This window comes from Vipera ursinii (assembly GCF_947247035.1).
Source record: "Vipera ursinii genome assembly, chromosome: 1".
Classification (NCBI taxonomy): domain Eukaryota; kingdom Metazoa; phylum Chordata; class Lepidosauria; order Squamata; family Viperidae; genus Vipera; species Vipera ursinii.
Genome location: NC_139512.1, coordinates 72,432,625 through 72,456,162, shown reverse-complemented (window position 1 = coordinate 72,456,162; position 23,538 = coordinate 72,432,625). Strand labels below are relative to the sequence as shown.

General features: G+C 41.9%; 1 protein-coding gene across 1 annotated transcript in view; it reads left to right on the top strand.

Moving 5' to 3' along the window:
• The window catches only part of RAD51B (RAD51 paralog B), a 370,273-nt gene that overhangs the window by 159,792 nt on the left and 186,943 nt on the right, over positions 1–23,538 (top strand). The window lies entirely within an intron of this gene.

Genomic DNA, 23,538 nt, shown 5'->3' with positions numbered 1-23,538 from the left:
CCATGCCAGACATAACTTTCCGGTGCCCTTGGTTACAGACCAGCTGGTTTTGCTCTTGTCTGATTACCACTGTATGAATAGCATTCCAGCATTCTGTCATAAAACTATACTTTTGAATAGTGGTAACTGGAGAATAGGTTATATTAAACATTAAAAAGAAGAATGTATAATTGTGCACCTGAGTACTTTAAATTCTGAAAGACCTAATATTAGAAAAAATGCTACACTTACTGGGGTTACAACTGTTTACTCCAAACTCTGGGGTGAAATATATGCAATCAGTTATTTTAGAATGAACAAACTGATAAAAATGAGAGAGAAGTGTAATGTGTACAAAAAGGCATAATGTTTCTATATTTTAATTTTTATAATTTGTTTTTTTATTAAAATAAATAAATATATACTAGTAGTATATTAATTAATATAAAGCATTTATATTAATACACGGTTGAATAAGTTTTAATGAACATGTATTCTTGCACCGTATTATAGAGCAAAGGCTAGTTGTAAAGGGCAGTTGAAGCTGAATAATAATGATGCAAATAACTATTATAAAATATTTCAAAAATTTAAAGATTGTTTTAAAGGTTTGCTTGGAATTGTGAAAAGCACTTAGAATGTTGCTTGAAGGTGCTTTGATTAAGACTGGGATGTATTTAAAAGTCTTTAGAACCTATTGATAAGAAAAGATTATTTTGTAAATACTAATATGGGGTATGCAGAAAAGGAAAATAATCCTGCATTAAGTTTCTCTTGTGCTGAATACAGTGACAAATTTGTGAGCATTTACTAGAAAGCATTTGGATGAGGTATAAAAACTGAGATAATGCCAGGTCATCTAATGATTCCTATTTTTCTTTAACACTATCATTCCAGCTTACATTCAGGAGTCTCCATTAAGTGCTAAGTGTAGACACCCCACATGTTCTGAAGTACATTTATTGAATCAAATCTCAAGCACTGCATAAATGCAACAATTAGATCCAGTTTGGTCTAGTGGTTGAGGCACCAGGCTAGAAACCAGGAGACTGTGAATTCTAGTGCCACCTCAGCCATGAAAGCCAGCTAGGTGATCTTGGGCCAGTCACTCTCTCCCAGCTCAATTCATCTCACAGGGTTGTTGTGGGGAAAATAGGAGGAGGAAAGCATGTTGGATATATTAGCCATCTTGAGTTATTTGTAAAAATAATAAAAGGCAGGATATAAATAAATAAAAATAAATACTGAGCTCAGTATTGTTGCAAAGTCTTATTGATTATCCAAATCGGCTAGTTTTCAAAAATGCAAGTTTTTGAAAACTTCCACATGGATAAGGTAATAGTGAAAAAGCAGCTGTATATGGTTTTTGATATATCTTTTGTTCAAATTTCCAACATGGAAAATGCCACAACACACTTAGATATTTGAGATACAATCCTATGTATCAGCATTCCATATGGATTCTAAAGCGAATCTCATAATTCTCAGAAAGTGACTATAGCTGTTGTCAAACGGGGATGATAGTAGTTGTAGGCCTACGAAGAAGAAAATCTTACACAGTTTGATCAGTTTTTCTGGATTGTACATGCATAAAATTATAGCAGTTTCATCTGTGACACTAGATCTGTTTGTTTACTTATTTTTTATCCTGCTTTTATTTTTGGTCAACTCAATTGGCATATAGTTCATTGAACTGGATGCAACAGACAACAACCACAAAAATCCAGTTCACCATTTAACAGATGTTTGGGTTTACTTCAGGTCAATTCCTTTCCATGAAAATTAAGATTTCCTAAATTTGAAATTACTATTTCAATAAACACTAAGAAGGTAGTGCTAATGAATTCATACAGTATTTCAAATTATTAACAACACACATCGTGTTTTAATGTGATCAAGTAAATTTTGATCAATACATAATACAGATGAGCATTTCCCTCACTGTCTGTTTGTAAATCATTGCCCCCCTCCCATGGAGTTGATTTATTGGGAAAAGTTATAGCTTTGTTAAGTATGGATCATTAACTCTTACAAACAAAACTCTCATTAGAAAGATAAATACTTCCTTGCTTATCAGATAACTCTATGCTTACACTGTTTTAATTTGAATTCCTTGCCTTTCATGATGAGTCAAAACCATACCAATAGCTTAATGTTTTGATATTCCTGATTCAGAAATTTTGTTTACCAATTCAGTAATTGCTGCCCTGTTCAATCTATTAAGCTGTAGTCTTCTTTCCCATTGGCATGTTCTTACTTGAAAGAGCGGAGATTTCAAAGTGCCCTTGACATTCTAAACAATCTGAAAAGATATTACAGTATTTTAAAATTAGAATAAAGTAAAAGAATCACAGAGTATATAAATTGAAGGAACTCGATCTTAATCCCTGACATCTGATAAAAAAGTATCTTGTTGTTCTAGGCTAAGTATTCTACCTACTTATAAAACTATTATTGTCAGAAGATTTGTCCTCAATATTTTGGACCTAAATGGTTATCTGGTCCTTGTCCTGGTCTTGGTTTCTACAAAGAAAAGATCTGGCTCTTTTCTTGTTTGGGATAACTTTTTAGGTACTTAAATTTTCAAGCCTTCTCTTTTGCAAGCTAAATGTGCCCAGTTCCTTTATATGTGCCCAGTTTCCTTAGCCCAGCTTTATAGGCATGATTTGTAGAGCACTTAGCATCTTTGTAATTATCCTCTGATGTCCCTTTAGCTTCTTTTAAAACGTAATGTCGTCAATTGGACAGAGTGGTCCAACTGCTATCTAACCAGAGCAAAGAACATTAGAACTATTACTTCCTGCAATCTGAATGCAATGCTTCTGTTAATACAGCCTAAAATCGCACTGAACGTTTTAGCAACTGTACCATACTGCATGCTCATATTTATATAGGGGTATAGTACTCCTATAATGTTCTCACAACTGTTACGAAACCAGTTTTCCCAATTCTGTATCTCTGTCTGAATTTATCCTACCCAGATTGAGCTGAATGTCGTGCAGTTAGATTTGGCCCCTTGTTAAAGAATAGTAATGTTGCCCTTCCAATTCATTTATAAAGATGCTAAATGTCTCTGGGTGTGGATGCAGCTCAGGATGATGTAATAAATAATAAAGTTCATTTATATTTAAGAATATATTGTTTTTCCAATTCTATTTTTCTGAGCAAAGAACATTTCAGGGCCAATGATTTTTCTTGCCAATTAGGAACACCAATTTTTACTTTTTGTTCATTTGTTGGTTTATCACACTTCAAATTTTCCTTTGCTTTTTCTTGCTATGTGGATCCACAAGCAGAACATTGATGGCATAGTAATAAACAACTACAGTTGACGTACTGTAGTTCTATCAAAAAATACAGCTAAGGTTTACAGATTTTATTGAGTCAAACATACCAATCAAGTAAATTTTAGGGTTAAATATAAATCAGAAGAAAACAAAAATAATGGCTTCAGTAAAATAAAATACCTGAACCAAATGTTATACTAGCAGGAAAGGAAGAATAGAGATACAACAATTGTATTTTAAATAATATACTGAAGTCCAGTAAAAAAGAAGCAGCAGAATTGAACAGAGAATGATAAGTTTGGGATAATGTCTTATGCTCTGGTGTCTTGCAAAGTGTTTTGTGGAAGTATAGAAAATGATCTGAATGACAATGAGGAGAATAAAGGCTTTTGAAATGTGGACTTATAGACAATAAAATTGATTGAATGTATAGAAAATAAGACAGTCCTTCAAACAGTGGACAAAACTATAGAAAGTATGAACATCATTAAGAAAAAGCAATAAAGAATAATGAGGATACATTATATGAAACCAACATCCATCCACAAACCACTATTTCAATTAACTATACAAGTAAAGATTTGTGGGAATTGTGGTGCTGGAAGATAATACATATTCTAGCTGGGGAAAAAATCTATTCAGATGGTTTGGCAAAAATGAAGTTTTTGATTCAAACAAAATGTGACCTAAAAAGATAGAAGTGCTATGCTATGTGACTACTTGTGGTAGAAAGCACTAAAAGAAAAAAATAAAATAAAATTGTAAATGATTTCCACTTTGGGTTCCTCTGAAGTGAACTAAAATGTTTTTCTCCCAAAGAAATCCAGGGCACGATAAATATTAGCAGGAATGAATCCTACTATCATTTTTCCTTCAAATCCCAGATTAAAAAAATGGTCAATTGGATGTTCTTATGTTGAGATGTGTGCAGTAAACGTTGCTAAAGAACCTCTGAAAAAGATAAGAAACTTCTTTGCAGTTAGCCCAGGACACTTGTAAGTAAATAGGATTTTTTTTAAATAAGTGGTAAAAATCCCTCAAATCCTTCATATATTTTAAAAAGAACTTGCAAGCTTTGTCTAAAACACTGACTCTGCAATAGGCAGTAAAACAAAGAGGAATGAGGAGGGTCTTCCCATCTTTAAATGTGATCTCCAGTTTTTCCCTTATGAATATTATTGGGTGTATTAAAAGAAGCAATATAATAACGAACCCTTGTGACATTAGATGAAAGGATTATCTGCCCTGTAGCTTAAGCCTTCCTATTACTTTCTAAGCCTGTAACCCTACACCAATCCAAAATTGGACAGAATAATTAAACAGGTTGGTTTTTTAGTAAGGACACGAAGATGTACTAGCTTGTCTATTCTCAATAAATAGAGAAGCATCTGCTTGATACTTTCTAATTTGAGATAGTTGTATCTCAACATGGTGGCTTCTAATGAGCTTCTTACTTGTAGTCATTAGTTAGTTTTAACTGTTCAGTTGTGTCTTGGCGACTTTATAGGCAAGTGCTCTCTATGCTACTTTTTCAGTTGTTGGATGTTCATCTTTGTATCAGCTTTGATGGTATCAAGCAGTGAGTTCTTTGCTCACCCCTTCCTTCTTGACCCACTAACCATTCCTAGCATTATTGACTTCATTATTGACTTCACTAATGAATTTGCAGGGACGCGGTGGCTCAGTGGGTTAGGATGCTGAGCTTGTCGATCAGAAGGTCGGCAGTTTGGCGGGTTGAATCCCGAGTGCCACGTAACAGAGTGAGCGCCTGTTACTCATCCCAGCTTCTGCCAACCTAGCAGTTCGAAAGCATGTAAAAATGCAAGTAGAAAAATAGGGACCACTACGGTGGGAAGGTAACAGCGTTCCGTGCACCTTTGGTGTCTAGTCATGCCGGCCACATGACCACGGAGACATCCTCGGACAAGCGCTGGCTCTTCAGCTTTGAAACAGAGATGAGCACCGTCCCCTAGAGTCAGAAACGACTAGCACGCATGTGCGGGGGAACCTTTATGTTACATACTGACATTCTCCCGGCCCAAGAAGAACGAGAAAGCTCCACGCGGCCGCACTGACAGTTGACAGCTGTCAAAAGGCTGCCAGATAAAACACGCACGTGTGCTAGCAGCCGCTGACACTGACAGCTGTCAGAAGGCTGCACAGGTGCAATTACCCAGCAGACTGACAGCCGCGAGCTGTCAGAATGCCAGCCGTGAATGCACGCTGCCTCTCAGCCGGTACGCCAACCAGCTGACGGATTCCCCGGCCAAGCTGCGCACACGCTATCACCGTGGAGCTGTCAAACTGCCAGCTGGCTATTGGATGCGGGTCTCGCGGTGGAGAATAAAAGTTCCTGATTTGTTGTTACTGTGGACAGTTTGCTATATAAAGGCATGTTTTCCGCTTGTCACCTCATCCAGAGCTGAAGCGAATAAATCGTTAAACCCAAGCCGGCCATCTCTCTCTGATCCTTATCCGAGACAGTTCACTTTACCTTTACCTTTAATGAATTTGCATGCATTACATGGCCAAAGCAAATCAGATGGCTTCTAGTGATGTTTCTGGTTTTATAGGATTCAGCACCTCTCTGCAGGTTTTTCTGGCTGTTCTTGGTATACAGAATAATTTACGCCAGCACAACAGTTCAAAGACTACAGTTCTTCATTCAGCCATTCTTAGTGTCCAACTCTCACATCCATATATATTATAAGGGAGACTATTGCTCTAACTTGCCTGCTTTTTGTATTTATATCAATGTCTCTGCTTTTTCATACCTTATTCATGTTAATCTTTGCAGTGTGGCCTAAGGTTACCCTGCATTTGATTTCTGATGTAGAACTGCCATCTTGAACAATTTTTGATCCAAGGAAGATAAATTCACAAACTACATCAGTTTCCTCCTTGTAATCGTAGCTGATTACCAGATGGGTTTTTCCTCTCTGATTTACCCAACACTGAATATTAGTGGTTAATTAAATCCAAAATCTATGTAAAAACTCCTTCACCTTAGAAAAATGTACTACCTAGTATAAGAAAAATGTTGTTCCAAATATTTTGCACTGAAGAAAGAGATAAGATAACCTTTATTGTCATTTTTTAAATATGACAATAGTTAGAAAGTTAGAACGCTAGATGCTAGCACTAAATTAGCATTCTCCAACTTGGGTACCTTCATAAATGTGGAACAACTGCCCAAATTCCCAGCTTCTGGTAATTGGTGTTCATACAAGAGCTATACAAGTCGGAAAAGACTATACTAAACCATTGCTAAATATCCCTATGCACAATTTATGTAGCAGCTGTTTTTCAAAAGGCAACCCTCTTTACAGTTATATGTGGGATGCATGTGCAAATCAGCCACTGTCAGATCATTAAAGAATGTTTGAATTTATGTCCTACCGTACTCTGTTTTCTAGCAGTTTTTAGAAAGGAAAAATATTATTTGAGTGTCTCTTTGCTATTAGATATCTCTTATTAATTAGAAACTATGATATGATGTGATGTGATATGATCTTTGATGATATACGTCATAAATTCAGTTTTCCAATTATTTTTATTAATGTTTTTTGCAATTTGTACCACACTTTATAAGGCACTAAAACACTAGTTTGGTAGGCATTGCAGTATTTTATCCTCAATGAAAAAAATCAATAAATTAATTTTATTAAGAATATTTAAATTTAATTTTAAAATGCAATATATTATCAAGTGTCACATAAAACATAACAATTAAAACATAAGTGTGAAGATTCTGAGAATTAGAATTCAAAGCATCTAGAGGGCAGTTGCAATCTGTGAATTATATAGTGTCTCCCCTTTTCCATTTTGGGTCCCCAAAATCCATAGATAGGCTGGGGCTGAACAATTCTTATCCATTTTGGTTGTGGGGATTTTGGAGGCATTTTATGAGGAATACCTTAAACCCATGCAAATCTAGAGGTTCCATGGTGCCCTTAAAAATGTTGACAACGTAAACAAAATTAGGCCAATTATTTTTGTTTGAGAAAGGGGGCTGTGTGGTGCAAAACAGGAGCATCCATCCACTACAAAACCTAATGCACTAATTTTACCTCTCAAAAGCCCCCAGGTCCAACAGATTCATCAGTGAACAGAGCTATGTCAAAATGCTTATGGTCCTGTTCTATGTAACCTCCAGATAAGAGAGAATAGTTATAGTTTATAGTTATAGTTTATTTGATTTATATACCGCCCTTCTCCTTGGTAGGGACTCAGGGCGGTTCACAGGGCATATATAAAAAAGACAATACAAAAATTAAAAAAGATTAAACCAATGCCCAATTAAAACAGTAATACAAATTTAAAAAACAATTAAAAACCCATAATCCCCCATCAGGCCAGACCAGCTATTTCAAACAGGTGGGTCTTCAGGCCCCGACGGAAAGTTCGGAGGTCTGGTGCCATCCGGAGCTCCACCGGCAGTTGGTTCCATAATGCCGGAGCGCCCACAGAGAAGGCCCTCCCCCTGGATTGAGACTATAACAGAGTACCCATCTTTGATGTAGAGCTTTATCAGTGGTGGATCCCACCCTATAGAAGTCTATGCTCTTAAAGATTTGTCAGGTCTTACAATTTAGAGATAGACAATGTGTTCATGAGTTCCTCCACCTCTGGAAATGTCATCCAATATTGATGGTAGTGTAATTCAGATGTTTGGATGGTTTATAAAGCAGTTTATATAGTTATAAAAGAACCTGTGGAACAGAAAGAACTCGTGTGCAGGTCAAAGGCTAAGAGAAAGAACAAGACATCAGCTTCACTGACAGTACATTCTAGAAAACATCAAAGCAAGAACATATTTCTATCTTCACAGACCATCCTGGCAAGGTAGCTAAAAAAAAGATTATAGTTTGTTAAAAATTATAGAAAGGTGTAGGAGAGCCAATGGCATTGTACACATTCCTGGTAATTATCCATTCTAAGTTCTAAAGTTATTTTCATTTTATAACTAAGCTTGAGTCTAGACTGAAATGGAAATAGATAATCAATTTAACCTGAGAATGCCTAGTATTGAAATGCTGTCATCCTTTCTATCTATTGCCTTGCATAGAAAGGGATCACCTAATCATTGTCCATAATGTATGAGTCTAGTATTGTTTTCCATTATTGATCTCCCAGTAGGGACTATTCTTTACCTCAAGAAATACTAGGTAGTTTCTTGTTAAAAGGACTATGCTATTTAAAAAAACGGGCTATTTATTTCTGTAGAATTTGGCTTGGTAGAGTGTTTTGCTTCTTCATCAGTATTTACAATCAATGTCTGATATAAATATACATCGACAAATTAAAAACTCCCCCCCTCATTTTGTTCTGTACTGTGGGGAATACTTGGCCTGGATTCTTTTACTTATCTTTGCCTTTTAATGTATTCCATTCAAGCTCAGAAATGTGTATTTTTCACATTGCCGAGTTAATTTTTTTGTAATCATACAGAATGAGGGTTATGACTGAATTTTGGAAAACATCTTGTTCTATGCTAAAATCATTTTGCAGGCAGTCCTGTGGTAAAAATATTTGTACTGCGGTCTAGTGCTTGGATAGTTTTCTTGGCAAGAAACTAAGACCCACAACTTTCTACTTCAGAGTGTTATTAATGTAGGTTAGAGATGCATGTGTGTTTGACAGAGTTTCCATTATCCCTCACAAAGTGAAATGGAGAAATGCTAATATATTGTTTTTATGTCTATTCCTGTAAATGTTAACTTATCACATGAAAACTGCCACAAACGTACAGATTGAGGGGGAAAAAATGAAGAATTATATATTAAAATGTATGAGCTAGAAGTCAAAACCCAAGAAACACAACAAATGGTGTGTTACTCTTATGAAGACAGAAAGACCTTAGAGTACAGGTATATGTATCTTTATATGTAATATAAATATAAAATCATACATGTTTAAATAAATATAAACCACGTGTTTATTGGACCCGTGCCCCTCCTGGCTGGTATATGCAGCCCGGGAGGAGACACGAGGCTGGTTCCAGGCAGTAATAACTGCTACTTTGAGGGAGGGTACCTTCCCTGCCGCCTTGAAGGAGGCGGTGGTGAGGCCCCTCCTCAAGAAGCCTGCCCTGGACCCGGCTATTTTGAACAACTATCGTCCAGTCTCCAACCTTTGCTTTCTTGCAAAGGTGGTTGAGAGCATGGTGGCACTTCAGCTCCCTCTGTTCCTGGAGGAAACTGATTATCTGGACCCGTACCAATCGGGTTTCAGGCCTGGGTACAGCACGGAGACGGCATTGGTTGCGCTGGTGAATGATCTCTGCCGGGCTTGGGACAAGGGGTTGTTCCTCTGTCCTAGTCCTATTAGATCTCTCAGTGGCTTTTGATACCATCGACCATGGTATCCTACGGCGGCATCTCAGGGGATTGGGAGTGGGGGGCACTGTTTTACCGTTGTTCTCCTCCTACCTCCTGGGCCTCTCGCAGTCAGTGTTGATGGAAGGGCATAGGTCCGCCCTGAGGCCTCTCGTTTGTGGAGTTCCTCAGGGGTCGGTCCTCTCTCCCCTCTTGTTCAACATCTATATGAAGCTGCTGGGTGAGATCATTTATGGTGTCGGGGTGGGGTATCATCAGTATGCTGATGACACCTAGCTTTTTCTTTCCACCCCGAACCAACCCAGTGATGCCCTCGACGTGATGTCCCGTTGCCTGGAGGCGGTCCGGGTTTGGATGGGGAGAAACAGGCTTCGTCTCAATCCTGCCAAGATTGAGTGGCTGTGCATACCGGCATCTCAGACTAACCAATATTTTCCATCGTCAACCATGGGGGTGAGGTGTTACCCCCCGTTGATAGGGCCCGCAACTTGGGCGTCCTCCTGGATTCACGGCTCAGTTTCGAAGATCATATAGGAGCCGTGGCCAGGGGGGCTTTTGCCCAGGTTTGCCTGGTGTGCCAGTTGCGGCCCTATCTGGACCGAGATGCCCTACGCACAGTCACCCATGCGCTCGTGACCTCCCGGCTAGACTACTGCAATGCTCTCTACATGGGGCTGCCCCTGAGGACCACTCGGAGGCTTCAGCTGGTGCAGAATGCAGCCGCGCGAGTTGTGATGGGAGTCTCCCGATACTCCCATGTAACACCTTTTCTCTGCGAGCTGCATTGGCTTCCAGTTGCCCTCCGGGTGAGATTCAAGGTGCTGGTGATGACCTATAAAGCCCTAAATGGCATGGGCCCAGATTATCTGAGGGAGCACCTGCTGCCAGCGTCAATTTCCCATCGTCCTGTGCGCTCCCACAGGGAGGGCCTCCTCAGGGTACCGCCGGTCAAGGATTGCCAACAGGCGATCCCCAGGGGGAGGGCGTTCTCTGTGGGCACGCCTGCCCTGTGGAATCAACTGCCAACGGAACTCCGGACTGCCCCCGACCTTCGTTCATTTCGCTGGGACCTAAAAACCTGGCTCTTTGAGCTATCTTTTCTGGACTGAGGGGTTTTAATGTTTTTAAATTGTGATTTTAATTTTTTGGGGCTAGACTTAATTTAATTTAATTTTTATTTTATATTGTATTGTTTTTAAATTTTGCCTTGTAAACCGCCCTGAGTCCTTTGGCAGTAGGGCGGTATATAAACCAAAATAATAATAATAATAATAATAATAATAATAATAATAATAATAATAATAATAATAATAATAATAATAATAATAATAAAATTATACAAATATGAACAAAATATATTATAGTGGTATTTAATAATCATGAACTGAAAAGTAAGCAGTTCTTCTGGCCAGTAGCCAAATGACATAAGAATAATACTTCTGGACTACAAAGGAGATTATGCAAGAGTCTTACTTGGTACTGTGGCTGTAAGATGTTTTGAACATGAAAAAGACATGGTAACTGCTCTTTGCACATGAAAAAGACATGGTAACCAATCAGAGGCTGGATTGTTAAAGTTGAAGAACAGAATGGCACATGTCCTTTGAATCTTCATAAAGTATTGTGTGCCTTCCTGGGACTCCCTACCTGTCATTCTCCAGATGTGTTTGGTCTTTAATTCCCAGAACTTCTGGTCAGCATGAGCAAAATAATGCATCCAAGCTGGCTGAATTATGCTGTAAGAAAATTAGGCTGCATTTTAAACCCAAAGCAATTGCACTATATAAGCATTACTATTATAAAGTGCTTGGAGAGTTAAGTTATTATCAGGAAAGAGCATTCTCAGTCAAAAATTATTGTAATCATTTTTGCAGTCTACACTGAGTGTTAATTTGAAGGAAGGTAAGCATGGCAAAAATGTCATTTTTTTATCTGCAAGGAGAAACACTTCAGTAACATACATTTTGTTTGTGTTGCTGTTCTTTATTCTGATCACTACCTGAAGTAGGGATAAATATATCTGGGCGAGATGTTTACTAAAGCACAAATGCAATCTATGTACTATTTTTATAATTAGATTGGATTTATGGCTCACTTCTCATAAAGAGCCCCTAAACAGCCTTTGCCTGAGGTTTTATAAAACCTGGAAGAGAGAAAATCCCTTCACAAGTAGCTTTTGTTGGTCAGGGTTTTCTCATAAGATGGGGTGATGTATGATAAGTTTAGATTGCTCTGTAAATAGTTTAATTGTGACCCATTAACCTGGTTTTAATTAAAAGCTTTTGTTAAGTGTACTTCTCTTCAGAGGGCTACAATTTCCATTGCAGCATGCAAAAATGAGTGTGTGGTTTTCTTATTTGGAGATAAATTCTGACATGATTTTCCGAGGTTAACAGTCCTAGACCACAAATACCTTTTTAACTATGTTATACAGAAAATATTCTATATTGTAATAGTCTTGACATAACGTATCTTAGTCTTACATGGTGTCTGTAATTCCCTCTGAAAGTCACCATATCTGTTTTCCTAAGAACAAAAATCAAATAAAATCTAGAAAATTATTCTTTCAATCATATGGTTACATTTAATCTATCTGTTTTGACACACCAGCTAAATGAAAAATATCCATATCATTCATCTTTTCTGTACAGTATAGGTTTATATGGTTTAGATGAAACCAGTACTAATTAGCTAGTCTCTTCTTTCATCCTTCATTTTTTACTAGAGATAGAAACCCAATGGACCAGGGGTCTTCAAACTTGGCCCTTTTATGACTTGTGGACTTCAGCTCCCAGAATTTCTCAGCCATGCTGAGGAAGTCTGGGAATAGAAGTCCACAAGTCATAAAAGGGCCAAGTTTGAAGACCCCTGTAATGGACGATTTCATTGAAGTGAAGTGTTGCAGTGCTCCATGGGGAAGACTTTGGAATCTTTTCCTGGCAACTCGTCAGTCTGTCAGATTCAGTTATTTTAAACTGAATCTTAAATTCTATTGAATCTTGCTATCAAGTGATGTAGTAGCTCTAAGGGAGGAGCAAACAACAGACATAGAGCACTTCAGTAGGTAAACTCAAAGTAGTACTTCTCTAACATCTATGTATGTTTGATGAACTTACGTAACCATCAATATAGTGAGATCATTGGATAAGTTTCCATATGTGCTGTTTAGGGTTTGCACTTGCAATATGAAGAGGCCTTTTAATTTCTCAGGAACATAAATATAGCATTGAAATTCATACTGCCAAACTTTTTCTCTCAGGGATTTGGGGGAACATTTAGCAGCAAAGCACGTTTCTAGGGAGGGCAAATAAAACTCATATCTATCTTCTTGGAGAGCTGCTGCTGCTGCTGCTTTGTGTCAGGTGTACTGAGCTAAATGAGAGAGTATGTTGTCTTGCCCCTTCATGGATTACTGCCTTGTCGTGGCGAAGGGGCTTGCGTAATTCAATGAAGCTATGAGCTATGCCGTGCAGGGCCACCCAAGACGGACAGGTCATAGCCGAGAGTTCTGACAAAACGTGATCCACTGGAGAAGGAAATGGCAACCCACTCCAGTATCTTTGCCATGAAAACCCTATGGACAGTACCAAAAGGCAAAACGATATGACGCTGGAAGATGAGCCCCTCAGGTCGGAAGGTGTCCAATATGCTACTGGGGAAGAGCAGAGGGCTAGTACTAGTAGCGCCAGAAAGAATGAAGCGACTGGGCCAAAGCCGAAAGGACGCTCAGCTGTGGATGTGTCTGGTGGTGAAAGGAAAGTCCGATGCTGTAAAGATTTTTTCTCCATAGGAACCTGGAATGTAAGATCCATGAATCAAGGAAAGCTGGACGTGGTGAAACAAGAGATGACAAGACTGAACATCGACATCTTAGGTATCAGCGAACTAAAATGGACAGGAATGGGTGAATTTAATTCAGATGACCATCAGGTATACTACTGCGGACAAGAATCCCTCAAAAGAAATGGAGTAGCCTTCATAGTCAATAAAAGAGTAGGAAAAGCAATACTAGGATACAATCCTCAAAATGACAGAATGATCTCAGTTCGAATCCAAGGCAAACCATTCAATATCACAGTAGTCCAAGTCTATGCCCCAACCACCAGTGCTGAAGAGGATGAAATTGACCGGTTCTATGAAGCCCTACAGCACCTTATAGAACTAACACCCAAAAATGATTTCCTTATCATCATGGGGGATTGGAATGCTAAAGTAGGAAGCCAAAAGATAAGCGGAATAACAGGCAAGTTTGGCCTTGGAGTACAAAATGAAGCAGGGCACAGGCTGATAGAATTTTGTCAAGAGAATACGATGGTCATAGCAAACACTCTTTTCCAACAACCCAAGAGACGGCTCTACACATGGACATCACCAGACGGTCAACACAGAAATCAGATTGACTATATGCTCTGCAGCCAAAGATGGAGAAGCTCCATACAGTCAGTAAAAACAAGACCAGGAGCTGACTGTGGCTCAGACCATGAGCTTCTCCTTGCAAAGTTTAGGCTTAAACTGAAGAAAGTAGGGAAAAGCACTAGGCCACTCAGGTATGAATTAAATCATATCCCTGTTGAATATACAGTAGAGGTGACAAATAGATTTAAGGAATTAGATCTGATAGACAGAGTGCCTGAAGAACTATGGACAGAGGTTCGCGACATTGTACAACAGGTAGCAACCAAAACCATCCCAAAGAAAAAGAAATGCAAGAAAGCAAAATGGCTGTCTGAGGAAGCTTTGCAAATAGCTGAGGAAAGGAGGGAAGCGAAAGGCAAGGGAGAAAAACATAGATATGCCCAATTGAATGCAGAATTCCAGAGAATAGCTAGAAGAGATAAGAATGCCTTCTTAAATGAACAGTGCAAAGAAATAGAAGAAAACAATAGAATAGGGAGGACCAGAGATCTTTTCAAGAAAATTGGAGAGATGAAGGGAACGTTTAATGCAAAAATGGGCATGATAAAGGACCAAAATGGCAGGGACCTAACAGAGGCAGAAGAGATTAAGAAGAGGTGGCAAAATTACACAGAAGAACTATACAAGAATGACCTTAACGTCCCAGATAATCACAATGAGGTGGTCACTGACCTCGAGCCAGACATCCTAGAATGTGAAGTGAAGTGGGCCTTAGAAAAGCTGAGCAACAACAAAGCTAGTGGAGGTGACAGTATTCCAGCTGAGCTGTTCAAAATCTTAAAAGACAGTGCAGTAAAAGTGCTACACTCAATCTGCCAGCAAATTTGGAAAACTCAACAGTGGCCACAGGATTGGAAAAGATCAGTTTACATCCCAATTCCAAAGAAGGGCAGTGCCAAAGAATGTTCAAACTATCGCACCATTGCACTCATTTCTCATGCTAGTAAAGTCATGCTTAAAATCCTACAAGCTAGACTTCAGCAGTATGTGGATCGAGAACTACCAGAAGTACAGGCAGGATTTCGAAGAGGCAGAGGAACTAGAGATCAAATTGCCAACATACGCTGGATCATGGAGAAAGCTAGGGAGTTCCAGAAAAACATCTACTTCTGCTTCATTGACTATGCTAAAGCCTTTGATTGTGTGGATCATAACAAACTGTGGCAAGTTCTTAAAGAGATGGGAGTACCAGACCATCTTATTTGTCTCTTGAAAAACTTATATGCGGGTCAAGAAGCAACAGTGAGAACTGGACATGGAACCACTGATTGGTTCAAAATTGGGAAAGGAGTCCGGCAAGGCTGTATACTTTCGCCCTGCCTATTTAACTTATATGCAGAGCACATCATGAGAAAGGCAGGGCTAGATGAATCAAAAGTTGGAATTAAGATTGCCGGAAGAAATATCAACAACCTAAGATACGCAGATGATACCACTCTAATGGCAGAAAGTGAAGAAGAACTAAAGAGCCTCTTGTTGCGGGTGAAGCAGGAGAGTGCAAAACTTGGGTTGAAACTTAACATTAAGAAAACCAAGATCATGGCATCTGGCCCTCTCAATTCCTGGCAAATAGATGGGGAAGAAATGGAGGTAGTGACAGATTTTATTTTCCTGGGCTCCAAGATCACTGCAGATGGGGACTGTAGCCAAGAAATTAAAAGAGGCTTGCTCCTCGGAAGGAAAGCCATGGCAAATCTAGACAGCACACTAAAAAGCAGAGACATCACCCTGTCAACAAAAGTGCGTATAGTCAAGGCTATGGTCTTCCCAGTTGCAATGTATGGCAGTGAAAGTTGGACCATAAGAAAGGCTGAGCGCCAAAGAATTGAGGCCTTTGAACTATGGTGCTGGAGAAGACTCCTGCGAGTCCATTGGACTGCAAGGCGATCAAACCGGTCAGTCCTAGAGGAGATCAATCCTGACTGCTCTTTAGAAGGCCAGATCCTGAAGCTAAAACTCAAATACTTTGGCCACCTAATGAGAAGGAAGGACTCACTGGAGAAGAGCCTAATGCTGGGAAAGATTGAGGGCAATAGAAGAAGGGGACGACAGAGAATGAGGTGGCTGGATGGAGTCACTGAAGCAGTAGGCGTGAGCTTAAATGGACTCCAGAAGATGGTAGAGGACAGGAAGGCCTGGAGGAATGTTGTCCATAGGGTCGCAATGGGTCGGACACGACTTCGCAGCTAACAAATGTTGTCTTGGCTTGAGACAGCTGCCTATTTTTATCTTAATACCTAGTATTTGAATAATAGACTATAGATTCAGCATTTTTGCTTTTTTTTTTTTTTGCAGATAATTTCCTCCATTCCCGATACTATACTATAATATTTTTTTTCTTCTGTGAAAGAAAAGATGCAGATATACAGTGGAAGGTTCCTTGAATTGATGCAAAATCCAAGAATTTGTTTACCTCTGGTGCGCCCCCCCCCACCGCAGTTTCTTGCTATACAATAAGCAGAGAGATTCTGACATAAGGATTGTATTTCCTACAGATTTGGCACAGAGGGGAAAATTGTTTGCCTAGCAATGGTTTTATTAGGCCGTGAATCTAATTTAATATTTTAAGAGAATTAATATCCTTTCTGAATGACATTTCCTTATTTCAGGGCATTTTTTTCCTCCATTTTCAGCTATGTTTTTTTATACAAATGTGGTCACAAATAGATAGTTTGTTTTGAAATTAAAGGCTAGCCAAGAAGTTATCACTGGATTCAACAATCCTGCACAACTGAGCCTCCAACCTTCCCTTTATGTGTGGTCAAGAGTAGTTGCAGAAGATCCTGGAGGAAGCAGGTTATCTGGCCCTGTTTCAATCATATTTCAGGCCAGGATACAATGTAAAGACAACATTAGTCACACTTGTTGATGACCTTTGCCAGAGCTGTGATGGAGCCACCTTGATATTTTTCTGGACCAGCTGTGGGTTTGGAGTTGTCCAGAGTAATTTGGATCCAAATAACTTCCTAAATAAATAAATAATGTGAACAGAATTCTGTACATCTCTTTGAGCAATTTACTTTGGATTAAGTGGCTTATAAATATATATTTTAATATTATCAATTTCAATAAATCATTGCTATATTGTATCATTTTAAGTTTCTTGTGTGATTTACTTTGGAAAACCTGTTTCTCATTCCTTGCCCATGTATACTTCAGTGGGAGGTTGAATCTGCACAAAGCACATTCTGAACTTGTTCCACTCTAAATCAGAATTGGAGAATTGCTGATCTACAAATCAGAGCCAATCCAGGGGCGTCTCTTCATCACCCCAGACTCTTAAACTCTTGTTCTCTTTCTTTCTTGCCTTGCAGCAGCAGAGTAAACTGCCTAAATCTGGCAATCATCCCACGGTTTCCTATTTCTAAACTGGGAACTTTTCTAAAAACAAAACAAAAAAATTCAGAGTATAGTCAAGAAACCCCAAGGTATTTATTACAAGCTAGAAAGTCTTGTGATTTTTAAGAAGTGCGGAGATGTTGCTGAGTAGACAGCCACCTTCTTTGGAACTGTTTTTCTTAGAATTTGGTTATACATGTGACCCAGCAATCTTCTTTCAATTTTATTATGCAGCACCTGGCATGTTTTATTTCATTCCTTTCAATCCAATGGTTCTCTCTTTGTTTTTTTATCTTGTCTCACCTCAGCATGGGAAGCACAGTTTTAGACTACTGCATACTGCTAATTAGCATCATTTCTGCCCAGTGGTAATTAGACAGGAAGGGGAAGAAGACATCAAAGGGCAAAGATACATTTCTATGTCTGTGTTGGCCTTTCTGTAGGCTGTTCTGTGAGACTCTCTTGTGTCTCTCAGATTCTGGAGGTCAAATGAAAAAGATTTTGGAAAAGAAGGAAACTGATTAGGGATATGATTCAAGGAAGAAATTAATCAAGGAAGATATGGATAGCAGAGATAGGAATAAAGAGAAAGAATTGCTTCCTTTATTACTTGCTGCAACAGATTACCCACAAAGGAATGTTACTCCAGACAGGGGAAAAATGTTCCTCATCTCTACTTTAAATCTTTTGAAAGCTAAAAACAAAAACAACTTGGCATGATCATCCATCCTAGGAGAAAATGTGCAGCCAAAGGAAGTGGAACTATTATTTTTCCATTCAGATTTTTTTTTAAAAAAGTATTACCTGTCATAATAGCAATAAAATGTTTTCCTCACTAAAGTCACAAGAACTAGACTGGTGTTTCTCTTTTTCCTTTATTTATCTACTGCTTCTGTCTTTCTGATTTTGTGTTCGTTCATTCGTTCATTCGTTCGTTCGTTCGTTCGTTCTCTCTCTCTCTCTCTATCTCTCTCTCACACACACACACACACACACACACACACATACACACACACTCCCTCTTTCTTGCTTGCATCACGGAGACTTGGTTGGGCCCAGAGGGTGGGGTCCCTTTGGTTGATCTTTGCCCACCAGGCTTCCGGGTGCTACACCAGCCTCGAGCTCAGGGTAGGGGTGGGGGAGTGGCGGTGATCGTTAGGGAGACCTTATGTCCGCGGGAGACCACCGTTCCTCAGATAGTCGGGTGTGAGTCTCTCTTTATGAGATTTGGCTCTGGGGCGCAGTTGGGCTTGCTGCTCGTGTACATTTCGCCTAGTCGCGTAGCGGCAGCCCTGCCCGAGCTGCTCGATGTCCTCTCAGGGTTGGTGGTTGAGTTCCCCAAACTTATAGTTTTGGGAGACGTCAACCTACCATCCCTGGGAGGTTCATCTGAGCTTGCTCGGGAGTTCATGGCTTCCATGACGGCCATGGACCTGACGCAGATAATTTCTGAGCCAACTCATGAGGGAGGCCACACCCTTGACCTGATTTTCTTATCTGGACGGTGGTTGGATGATCTTGGTGGGGGCTTTCCACTTACTATGCCCCTGTCATGGACCGATCATCACCTCCTGCGGCTGGTCTTCCATTTTGCCACCCCTCGCCGTGGAGGTACGGAGCCAACTAGATGGTACCGCCCCAGACGCCTAATGGATCCTGAGAGATTCCAAGCGGCGCTGGGGTCTCCACCTGCCTCCATTGCTCACAGCTCGGCGGATGCCTTAGTGGAAGCCTGGGAAAGGGCAGCCACTGAGGCACTCGACCGGGTTGTACCCTTGCGGCCCCTGACCCGGCGCAGATCCCAGCGAGCTCCATGGTTCTCCGCGGAGCTCCGGGAGATGAAGCGGCGGAAACGGGGCCTAGAGAGCTGCTGGAGGTCCAGCCGATCTGAACCCGACCGATTGCGGTTAAGAACCTACATTAGGTCTTATCTCGCTGCGATGAGGGAGGCGAGGTGTAATTACTTCTCTACCCTCATCGCGTCCGCAGACAATCGCCCGGCCGCCTTGTTTAGGGTGACTCGCTCCCTTCTTAATCAGGAGGTGAGGGAGGATCCCTTGCAGGGTCGTGCCGAGGAGTTTGGTCAACATCTGTCGGATAAAATCGCTCGGATTCGGACCGGTTTGGACTCCAGCTGGGCAGAGTCTGACGATCAGGACACGGGTGGTCTTGTCAATGTTATCTGGGAGGAGTTCGATTCTGTGACCCCTGATGAAGTGGACAGGATTATGGGGAAGCTGAGTTCCACCACATGCTTATTGGACCCGTGCCCTTCTTGGCTGGTTTACGCAGCTAGGGAGAGGACACGAGGCTGGCTCCAGGCGGTTATATCTGCTTCTTTGAGTGAGGGTTATTTCCCCACCGTCTTGAAGGAGGCGGTGGTGAGACCTCTCCTCAAGAAGCCTGCCTTGGACCCAGCTGTATTGAACAACTTCCGTCCAGTCTCCAACCTTCGCTTTCTTGCGAAGGTTGTTGAGAGTGTGGTGGCGCATCAGCTCCCTCTGGTCCTGGATGAAGCGGATTATCTGGACCCTTACCAATCGGGTTTCAGGCCCGGGCACAGCACGGAGACGGCATTGGTCGCTCTGGTGAATGATCTCTGGAGGGCTCGGGATAGGGGGTATTCCTCTGTCCTAGTCCTATTAGACCTCTCGGCGGCTTTTGATACCATCGACCATGGTATCTTGCTGCAGCGTCTCAGGGGATTGGGAGTGGGAGGCACGGTTTTTCAGTGGTTCTCCTCCTATCTCCTGGGACGCTCGCAGTCGGTGTTGGCAGGGGGGCAGAGGTCGTCCCCTAGGACTCTCGCTTGTGGAGTTCCTCAGGGGTCGGTCCTCTCGCCTCTCCTGTTCAACATCTATATGAAGCCGCTGGGTGAGATCATTCGTGGTTTTGGAGTTGGGTATCATCAATATGCTGATGATACCCAACTTTTTATTTCGACCCCAAACCACCCCAGTGATGCCCTCGCTGTGATGTCCCGTTGCCTGGAGGCGGTTCGGGTCTGGATGGGGAGGAACAGACTTCAACTCAACCCTGACAAGACTGAGTGGCTGTACATTCCGGCTTCCCGAGACACCTGGGATGTTCCACCTCTTTCTATGGGGGGTGAGCTTTTACCCCCTGTGGATAGGGCTCGCAACTTGGGAGTCCTCCTAGATTCACGACTCACTTTGGAGGATCACATAGTGGCCGTGACTAGGGGGGCTTTTGCCCAGGTTCGCCTGGTGCGCCAGTTGCGGCCCTATCTGGATCGGGAGGCCTTGTGTACGGTCACTCATGCGCTCGTGACCTCTCGCCTAGACTACTGTAACGCTCTCTACATGGGACTTCCCTTGAAGACTACTCGGAGGCTCCAACTGGTACAGAATGCGGCCGCGAGAGTTGTCTTGGGAGTTTCCCGGTACTCCCATGTTACACTTTTGCTCCGTGAGCTGCATTGGTTGCCAGTTGTCTTCCGGGTAAGGTTCAAGGTTTTGGTTATGATCTTTAAGTCCCTACATGGCATGGGTCCGCGATACCTCGAGGACCACCTGCTGCCGGCGTCGACTCCCCTCCGCCCTGTGCGCGCCCACAGAGAGGGCCTCCTCAGGGTGCCTCCTGTCAAGGAATGTCGACTGGTGGCCCCCAGGGGGAGGGCCTTCTCTGTGGGTGCTCCGGCGTTATGGAATCAACTGCCGGTCGAGCTCCGGATGGCATCAGACCTCCGATCCTTCCGTCGCGGGTTGAAGACCCATTTATTTGAACTAGCGGGTCTGGCCTGATGGGGGTACTTGGGTTTTTTATTGGTTTGTTTTAGTATTCTGGTTTTAACTTGGGCATTAATTTAATTATTTTTTAATGTTTGTATTGGTGTTTATATTTATGCCCTGTGAACCGCCCTGAGTCCCTTTGGGAGAAGGGCGGTATAAAAATCTCAATAAATTAAATTAAATTAAATTTCTCTCATTTAAGTATTTCCCTGTTTACTGTGTCTCTTTGGTCACTCAGAGTCACTTCAGGTTGGAGTGAGGCCTCTTGCCCATTATTGGCTGGGCCCCTCTCAGGTGCTCGACGCCTGAGTTGGTCAACATGTCTCCTCCACTGTAAACCCCCCTCCACCCTAATGATGTAAAATACTGGTCCCGTCCACTCTACTACTTCCCATTGCACCCATGTATTCCTGGAGCTATAGTTCTTAGCCCAGATGAGGTCCCCCATTGTAAATTCTCTGGGAACCTTTGGGTGTTCCACATCTGCTGCCACTCTGTCTGGGTGTAATCTGTCAAGAGTGGTTATGAGACGCCTTCCCCAATGAAGTTCAGCTGGGCTCTTCCTGGTTGTGGTGCAGGGAGTGGTGTGTTGGTGCAACAGGAATTTAGCCAAACGTTGTTTCCAATTTCCATGGATGATGCGCTTCAATGCGTCCTTTGTGGTGCGCACTGCCCGTTCAGCCAAGCCATTACTGGAGGGGTGGAAGGGAGCCGAGGTGACGTGTCTAATCCCATTGGTCTTCAAAAACTCCTAGAATTCCGAGGAGGTAAATTGTGGACCGTTATCAGAGACCAATACATCAGGAAGGCCGTGAGTGGCAAAGAGTCCCATGAGCGCCTGGACAGTCCCTGATGTGGTCAAGATACTGACTGACACCACCTCCAACCATTTGGAGTAGCTGTCTACTACTATGAAGAATGATTGGTTGTGCAGGGGGCCTGCGTAGTCAATGTGTATCCGGGACCAAGGTGTGTGTGTCTCCTCCCACTTGTGGACAGGGGCATGTGGCTGTGGTGGCTGAGATTTTTGGCACGTGTAACAGCTAGCTACTTGTTCTTCAATATCCTTGTCAAGGCCCGGCCACCACAGATAGCTCCTTGCCAATGCCTTCATCCGTACGACCCCTGGATGCCCCTTGTGTAGTGAGTGGATGACTCTGTCTCAATGTTTGTGGTATGATGACCCTGCATCCGCACAATAGGCAACCCTTGTGTGAGGATAACTCGTGTCTTCTTGTGAAAAATGCTGTGAATTTGGGCCCTGGTGATTTGTCTTGCCACCCTGTGTTAACCCACGTCTGTACCCTACTCAAAATCCTATCCCTTGTTCTTTCTGCTGCGATGTCTCGGGCACTGAGAGGACATTCTGGCAGATCTTGAATAGCTAATATTTGGGCTGCTGGTGCTGGATCTGGTTCCGTGTTGTTAAGAGGAAGTCTGCTTAACCCATCTGCATGGCCCATTTCCTTGCCCGGCTTGTGTACTAGTTTACAAGAGTAAGCCAAAAGGAAGATGGACCAATGGAGCATTCTGGGTGACAAGATCTGTGGGGTTTGCTTATCTGTGGTAAACAGACCTAGCAAAGGTTTATGGTCTGTAAAAATGGTGAAATTCCTCCCATACAAATAATCATGGAATTTTTTTACTCCAGCAACTATTGCCAGGGCTTCCTTGTCTATCTGTGTGTAGTTCCGCTTAGCTGCTGACAAGGTCCTGGAGTAATATGCAATGGGAATTTGTCTGCCATCCTCCTCTAGGTGGCTCAACACAGCCCCCACTCCATAAGGAGAAGCATCGCAAGCAATGCAAATTGGTTTATTTTCTATGAAGTGGGTGATGGTGGCGTTGCTTGCCAACAGGTTTTTTACAGATTGGAAACTGGTGTCATGTGCTTTGGTCCAGTTCCATGTTGATTTCTTATCTAATAGCCTATACAAGGGTTCAGCAATTGAAGCCTTGTGGGGTAGGAAAGCGTGATAGAAATTAAGTAACCCCAGGAAAGCTTGCAGCTCTGCTTTGTTTTTTTTGGGGGGGGCCCTCTTTGATTGCTTTCACCTTAGATGCTGCAAGGTGAACCCCCTCAGCGTCAATCCTGAACCCCAAGAATTCTGCCTCAGGCACTCCAATGCAGCACTTCTCTTTCTTAAGCTTAAGGCCAGCAGCACGAAATCTACCCAGAACAGCCTGCAGTCAATCTGCCAAAACGTCCTCTGAGTCCCCTGCTATGAGGACGTCATCGAAATACAGGCAGACGCCCGGTATGCCCTTAAGTGTTCGTTCCATCACCTCCTGGAAAATGCCTGGAGCCACGCTGACTCCGAACTGCAACCAGTCTACCCAGAACGCCCCCTTGTGGGTGACTATTGTTTGTGCAGCAGCAGTCTCTGGGTTGACCGGGAGCTGTAAATAAGCCTGAGCGAGATGCAG